The following is an 8,407-nucleotide window of genomic DNA, read 5'->3' on the forward strand; positions in this document are numbered from 1 at the left end:
TCCACATATCGCTTATAAAAGAGAGGGCGATATGACAAGGGACACCCATCCAGCATCTGTTCCTCAAAAGAGCACATAAAAGCATTAGCCATAACTGGGCCAAGTGGTGATCCCATCGAAACACCATCAACTTGTTTAAAAACTTTAGTGTTAAAAATAAAGTGAGTGTCCTGCACTGCAATTTCTAGAAGTTTCTTAAAATTATCCTTATTAAAACCATGATATAAAATATTCTCCCCCTAAAAGATCTTATCTAAAATGATGTCAACCGTCGCCTGCAACGGTATGTTCGTAAAAAGAGATGCGACATCCAAACTCACCATATATAAGTCAACATCCTGTGGTAGAATATCAGGTACAAGGTTAGCAGAATTAAGTAAAACGTATTCATTTTTTGCAAAGGGCTGTAGTAATGGTATCAAGAATTTAGCTATCTGGTAATTTGGGGTATTGTATGCCGCCAAAATTGGTCGTAAAGGAACACCATCTTTATGAATTTTAGGAAGTCCATATAACACACCATAGGATGAACCTGAACAAAATAATTCCTGGTAAGTGCTTTCAGTTATAATGTTCTGATCTTTGAGACGTTTGAGTAATCTATTGATTTTATCCTCAAAAGTCTCAAAGATCAGAACATTATAACTGAAAGCACTTACCAAGAATTATTTTGTTCAGGTTCATCCTATGTCTTATCTTATGTCCTGTCCTATCTCTCTTGGACAATATCTTCTTGAAGTTTATATACCCATATACTGTGTGGGCTGAGTTAATTACAGTGGGCAGTGGTCATCTCCATAGAAGGCGTTCTTTTTAACAATTCTGCATCTCTATTGGCTTCCTCAAAAACGCCCACTTCGATCACGCCATGGAAGCTTCTAGAAGAAATTTCTGATGCAATCCGGACCACGTGTTAAGTTGTAACTAAAGGGCACCACGTGTCCTTCCATGATGACATATATCCTAAACAAGGATTACCCTCAGGGTCGGTTCCGCAAAATATGCTGACTCCACTAATTAAGACGATGACATCTTGGTCAAACAGGAGACAGTTTTCCTATCATGGCAGGCGCTCTCGGTGAGGCTTGGTTTACTTCCAAAATGCTGACGAAATGAAGAGATGACAGGATTGCCCAAACCAGGGTATAAAGAATTAATCCTGGCCAAAACAGGACTAAAGTCGAATCTCGTCTCGCCTCGCTGCTCATACTGGGAATAGATATTTTTGTCTTTTATAATATCCTTTTAAAAGTATTATGTCTACCCAAGATAGTTATATACGGTATATATTAATGTTACTGCCTTTAAAATATTTCAGTTTACTCGTAGTTTTTCATTACTTCTCTGGTCATTTATTCATCTACTTTTTTCACTGGTCTATTTCCCTTTTGGAGTCCTTGGGCCTATAGAAGCCTGCTTTTGTAAATAGGGTTGTATGTTAGGTAATAATAATAATAATAATAATAATAATAATAATAATAATAATAATAATAATAATAGCTAAGCTATAACTCTAGTTATGAATGCACGATGTTATAAGCCCGAGGTTTCCACCTGGAAAAAGTAGCGCAGTGAGGAAAATGAATAAGGAAATAAACAATATGCTGAGGAAGTAATGAAAGATCAAACAAGTATTTTGAGAACCGTAACAAGATATAAATTAATGTTTCATATATAAACTGAGAAAGCTTAAAAACAAAAGAAAGAGAAATAAAATGGATCTGCATGCCCGAGTGTAACCTCAAGCAAGAGAACTCTACCACAAGACAGTGGAAGAGTCTATGCACTACCCAAGACGAGAGAACAATGGTTGGATTTTGGGGTTTCCTTTTCCTAGAAGAGCTTCTTACCATAGCTAAAGAGTGTCTTCTACCCTTACCAAGAGGAAAGTAGCCAGTAAAAAATTACAGTGCAGTAGTCTTGAGCATAGAAGAATCGTTTGGTAATTTAAGTGTTGTCAGGTGTATGAGGACGGAAAGAATAGGCCAGATTATTGGGTGTATGTGCTTGTAAAGGAAAATTGAGCCGTAACCAAAGAGATCTATGTAAAGTAGTACTGTCTGGCCATTAAATAAACCCAATAACTATCTAGGCGTAATATCTCAACAGGTGGCTAGTGCCCAGCAAACCTACTGACAAAAATAATAATAAAAATATGTAAACATATATGATTTAATTACATATATGTGCATATATACACCTCTCTCTCTCTCTCTCTCTCTCTCTCTCTCTCTCTCTCTCTCTCTCTCTCTCTCTCTCTCTCTCTCTCTCTCTCTCTCTCTCTCTGTATATATATATATATATATATATATATATATATATATATATATATATATATATATATATATATATATATATATATATATGAATGTGTATGAGTGTGTTGGTATTTCTATATACCTTAATAATGTGTGCCAGAACGATTATCTTGTTTATTTGCAGGAACTCCCCGGAGTATGATTCTTAGAAATAAATCTCTATCTACAAATTTACAATTGTGAAATTTTAATCAAGATTATTGTAAAATGAAGTAGCTATTAGTACTGAATAATTCAGGAGCAGACGAGCGGCTGATGTAATCCCTTGGAAATTGACTTGAAGTGCCAGGTAATAAATACCATTCCTTAAATGGAAACAAACATTTTCTTTAAATAATTTTCAATCAAACCAATAGATCATAAATCATGAAATAAAGTTATTGAATTATATGGTACTGTTATCTAATTCTAATGTCATGATAATTGTCACAAGTGTAGTAGAAGTAACTTTTCATTTCAGGAGAGATTTATCTCATTTAATCTTTTCACGAGGGTTAGCAGAGCTGTTAAGAAAATCCTGTGACGGCGCCGAGTAAGGTTGTGAACTCAAAGGCAGGTTGGAAACGACTGAGTTATATTAATGTGGAACACTCTCCTTATATACAAAAACTCAAGGCAACAGGATATAACAAGTTCACAAGACAGACAATATTACAGAGGAAAAACCAGACATGAATTTTCATGTTCGTTTTAGTGCGAGGGAAGAGCGCAGAGGACAAGCATAATATATACAAAAGGAATTATGTACAATTGTGTGAAACACGGTTGGTACATTCCCCAATTGTTTGCTACTTGTAGACGGCTCCTTAGATCTGTTGAAAGTTTCTAAGCGTTTTCGTAATGTAGATGCTTAAATTTTAATCTTGCCTCTTTCAGTAATGTAGCAAGTAAATTGGACTATGATATTTACTCTTGGCCTGCCAGTGATGTACTTACCTTACTTAGTTATTTTCAAATTTGTTATCAAGAATTCGCCAGCATATCTATCTGTCTGCGGTCAATTGATCAAAACCACATTTTTCGGTGAACAAAAGAAAAAAACATATTCGACAATCCCAGCTACGCATTGAACAATAAATCTAACTAACGTAAGTAGCTAAAAGTATGAAAAAATAAGACTATCAATCAGTCATTATAATCTAATGTGCGCGTAAAATACACATCTTTTTAAGAAAGATTAACAAATATTAAAAGAGATGCGTTGGCCATACCTATTATCATAATTTTTCCCTCCTCTTTTCAATGAATTTACATTTTTCTCTATGAAAAATTTGTTTATACACAAGAATACTTCATATATGTAAAGCTAAATTCTTATCTCTTTTAAGTGGTGTTCAATACTTATAGATAAGATATGCCTATCATGATTTTTCGTTGAAAGAATATGGACCAGCACACGCCCTTTTATAGACGTTATCATTGTTATCATTGCCATTACTGTTATCATTACTATTATTATGGTTGATGATGTTGTTGTAGCAAATCAACAGTCTATAGCAAAATAAGGAACTAATACCTAAACAAAATTATTATTATTATTATCATTATTATTATTAGTAGTAGTAGTAGTAGTAGTAGTAGTAGTAATTTTAACTTTTATTCCTACAGTTAATGTCGGAATGCCAGGAAACTTTAAATCAATCAATCAATCAATTCTTACTGTTATTATCATTTATCATTATTTTTCTATCTTGTGTGTACGCCACCCGTTAAAAAATTATATCTAAATATTCAGATAGATATGCGCACACATGTACCCGCTCGTGACAGGGTATGGCACTCCCTCTCCACCTTCCCATGGGACGGAGAGAGACCGAGTAGTTTATATATCTGACAATGCTGCTGAGCGTGACCTGATATATATATATATATATATATATATATATATATATATATATATATATATATATATATATATATATATATATATATATATATATATATATATATATATATATATATATATATAAATATTATTTATCAGTCACAAAACAGAAAGTGACAACATTCGAGTGAAAAATCCACAGGAAACTGGAAAGTGAATGACCAGGTACCAGGCGCTTTCGTGTATTGCGTAGGCTACATTTACTCTGGGTACAAAGCAAATTAAAAAGTTAAATTATACAAAAAAAGGAACATGAAAAGCAGAGCATCATCAATATGTGTAGTTATTAGTCTTTTTATTATATTAATAAACAACTATCGTTAGAAAATAAAGTTATAGCAATGTAACAGTCAGTGAACTAAATGTTTTTATTGTAGCCTACTGCCTTATAATTTCATCAACAAGATGTGTGTTTAGTTTAAAAAGACCAGAGCTAAAACTACAAATGTCATGCGTGCAGTTTGTTCACGGTAAAGATTTTAACCATTTTATCAACTGCTAGAACTCCTCAGAGATTCCAATTTGTAAAAATATTGTCAAACGTAAAAGTATTGAAACGGCATTTATCAAATATTTGAATGATGAAATTTTAAATCTTAGATCTGGGAAGTGAATTCAATCAAATCTTGATCCACTAAGAAGACTAAGGTGTCGACACTGAAATTGAAAACAACCTTATCTAGAAATGTATGTCATTACCATAACATTCCCTCCAAGGACACAAACCTCGCGACTACGGACAGTGCATTCGTCTCATATAACGTTGTTATCAGATTTCAGTGACAATCGCTTATCAAAAGTGGACAACGGATGCGTTTAAACTCATTAGAAAAATACTCCGTAATAAATGAATTAATATTAAGTTGAACCAAAAAGCGTTAGTGGTAGAATGTTTAAGAAATTATGGGGTAGGAGAACCTTTTGGGTAAAAATTTCATGGCAACATTTCTTGTAACAATGGACGTTTATAAACTTATTAGCCAAAAAAATTATATCAAGGGAGTTTAGTTCTATCAAATAACTTTCATATTAGATATCCGAGCAAATTCTGCGGTAGGAGAGTTTCTTGATATAAATTTGCGGTAACATAAAAAGAATACTTTTAAGAGATCTTTTTGTAATCATCTCAACTGCATCCTGATCGTGTTTAAATTTTCACTTTCTAAAAAGGGTCAAAGTTTTGTTCTACAGGTTTATGCGTATTCCTAATTAGTTCTGTACGAGTTGTATAAACGTATTTTCTTTTAGATTTCTATAAATTCAAATAAAAAAAAAAAGATGTATGGATTTCTCTGTTTTTATTTCTTTCTTTTTTTTTCTTTTTGTTTTTTGGTAGTTTACCATATTTCCTAGTGAACTTGATAATTATTAAGGACAATTTCTGAATGTCGATTTCGATAATCATAATCACACTTCATAAAGATATCAAGATTTCTGAGGGAAATGTTTGAAATGATTGATAGAATCAATCTATCAGCATAAGCAAATTGTTTAATGAATGTCCATTCCAACATATTTAGCATGAAAAAAAAACAAGACTTAAAAGAAATAAGACATGTAATAACGTGGAGAAATAATTTTCTTATAAATATCAATCATAAGATAAAAGTAGCACTTTATGTAAATACTTTTATTTACATATGAATCATTTCGTATATAATTCGCCAATCAAACGTGATGCTTTTAAAATCAAAAGTCAAAACTCTTAAATCTTAAGGTTTTAATGCAATAGAAATAGGCCTACAATATGTATCATAAAACTTATCCTTTGAAAACGCTCATAAACAACCAATTGTGTCAAGTATTCGCTAAAGCAATTCCCTAATCTATAATTTCTTATACGGTATACTGTATTAGAATTCTAATTCCAATTGTCATCACATAGATGCATCACTTTTTTTTCAGTGTCCAACGAAGCATGGCCGAAGGAACACCACTCGCAGATCGAGGAGCGTCACGTGATAGCAACTCTGAAATCAGACAAAGGCGGCGAAACGAAACTCGTGTCGTGGTCGGTCATAGACTTCACGGAGAAGGGCGACAACTACGCGACTGTCGTCACTAGTGTAGAAGTATCCTACACGTTGAGAGGCGAAGAGGGTAATGTCACCTACGATGTGGAAGTCTGTCCACTACGAGGCTTGGAGAGTATGAAGGTATTTTTCGGAAAGGAGACAGTTTTTTACAAGGAACATGGCCCCCTTATGAACGATACCTTGATCTAGCATGACCTCAAGCCACTCCCCATCCCAAAATTCTATAAAAACTCGGAAAAGAAAGGGAGAGGGCTGGTTTTCTTGGAAGATCTTTAATCAAAGGGATTCAAGATGTTCGACCGGACGGTCGGCATGGATGCTACACAGTAGTGATGCTTTTAGAGGCATTGGCCACATTTCACGTTGCTTCCTTGCTCCTGAATGAGAAAATCTGTTTCAGGAAACTGGGTGAACACTACCCTTACCTATTAATGGACTGGCACAACTTTTCAAAAAAAGCCGAAGAGATGCTGCTTGAAATGTTTGAGCCTTGCATGTAGACTACGGCTGATTTACTGCACAGTCTTGGGGGATACACCGAATCAGAAAAATGGGTCCCGGAAAGCAAGAGCGTCATTTGCCAAAAACTAACTCGGCTTGTGAACCCTAATGGTCCTTTTTCTGTGATTTGTCATGGGGACTGCTGGAATAATAATGTTCTTTTCAGATAACTATAAGATGCTTTTGTTGAATTTTCCATAGGTGATGGTAATGTCGTCAGTGAACCTTATGAGGGTTACTGTAGGCATTAGGAAATGGAATTTGCAGCATCCCTTAGCTACATCCACCTTTCAGCTTTCAACTCAACATTGATTCCTCTTCCTTCTGCCAATCTTAATTTTCTAATCAATTTTCCCTAAATGTTAATCTATTTGTAGAACTGATATGATAGTATCGACAGATATCACTTCTAGCTAATAATGTCCATTTCCTCATCAGTGAGAAACTGATCAATCATACATCCCAGACAGTCAAAAAGACCAGAAAGATAAAAATTGAATAGATTTGCACATAACTAATGAAGCACTTACGTATCTAAAATAGAAAAATTCAAATACCATGAATGTCATATCAGTGATATAGTTTTTTCACTGGACTCAGATGAATAAAAAGTGGTTTGTGGATTATACTCACTACCTCATGGTTGGTCAACTTTTCATAAACATATTCACCCATGCTTCTTTCAATGTCAGTATTTTCTTTAGGTTTATTATATCACATACTTCCTCTTGTTACAAATCTTAGTATAAAATTCATAGGACAAGCATCTTGAATACACGTTTCTTTTTCATGCAATCACGTCATTCAAGGTTTCAGTTCCTCTTCACTGAGAAATACCATTTATCATTTCTTTTTTTTTGTTTTATTTTCTGGACAGGTACGACGAAGATGGGAACCCTGTCGAAGTCATGATGATTGACCTAAAGCTGTCCTCAGTGGCATCACTCACAACCGACCTGAACTATTTCATGATGACGAGTTTGACGGGCGAAGTCCGAAAAACGAACGAGCAATTGTTCCTGAAGGCTTACAGCCACAAGCTGAAATCCATGATGTCCTCCGCCGGGAAGAGATTACCCTTCACCTTCAACGACATCGTTCTTGAGTTCCGAAGGAAACATGAGTACGAGCTAATTTTTGCCGTCATGATCGGCTTTATCAATTTCCTCCGCCGGGAAGAGATTACCCTTCACCTTCGACGACATCGTTCGTGAGTTCCGAAGGAAACATGAGTACGGGCTAATTTTTGCCGTCATGATCGGCTTTATCAACAAGGCGTCCAAAGAGGATATTCCAAATTTCCACGAAATTAAAGAGGAAGATATTCCGAGAATGGTGGAGGAACTCAAAGAATAAACTTTGGAGTTGATCAAGAAAAATCCCCTCTTGAAGTCCCGATTTTTAGCTAGTTTTGAGTATATGCTGGAGCATGGAGTGTTTTAGTCAAGTTTGGTGGTCAATTGAGCATAAAGCATCGTAGATCTGCAGTTAACTTTGATATCTTATTTTGTAATCAATATCTAGAGATATTCGGTCTCATCCCAACTTCATATTTGATGCATCATTTCTTCACCTCGCTGCTGTAACTAGAATCATAGATATTCCATAACTTTCTACTTTCAATTTTGATGGATTTTTTATTATATTTATTGCAGCTCCTGCTGTAT

General features: G+C 34.6%; 1 pseudogene; it reads left to right on the forward strand.

The window, feature by feature from the left end:
- LOC137646265 (uncharacterized kinase-like protein D1044.1) overlaps window positions 1–8,183 on the forward strand; it is a 16,242-nt pseudogene extending 8,059 nt beyond the window's left edge.
- Window positions 8,184–8,407: the final 224 nt, after the last annotated feature.

The sequence above is a fragment of the Palaemon carinicauda genome, chromosome 9 (genome assembly GCF_036898095.1).
Source record: "Palaemon carinicauda isolate YSFRI2023 chromosome 9, ASM3689809v2, whole genome shotgun sequence".
In the NCBI taxonomy this organism is placed as follows: domain Eukaryota; kingdom Metazoa; phylum Arthropoda; class Malacostraca; order Decapoda; family Palaemonidae; genus Palaemon; species Palaemon carinicauda.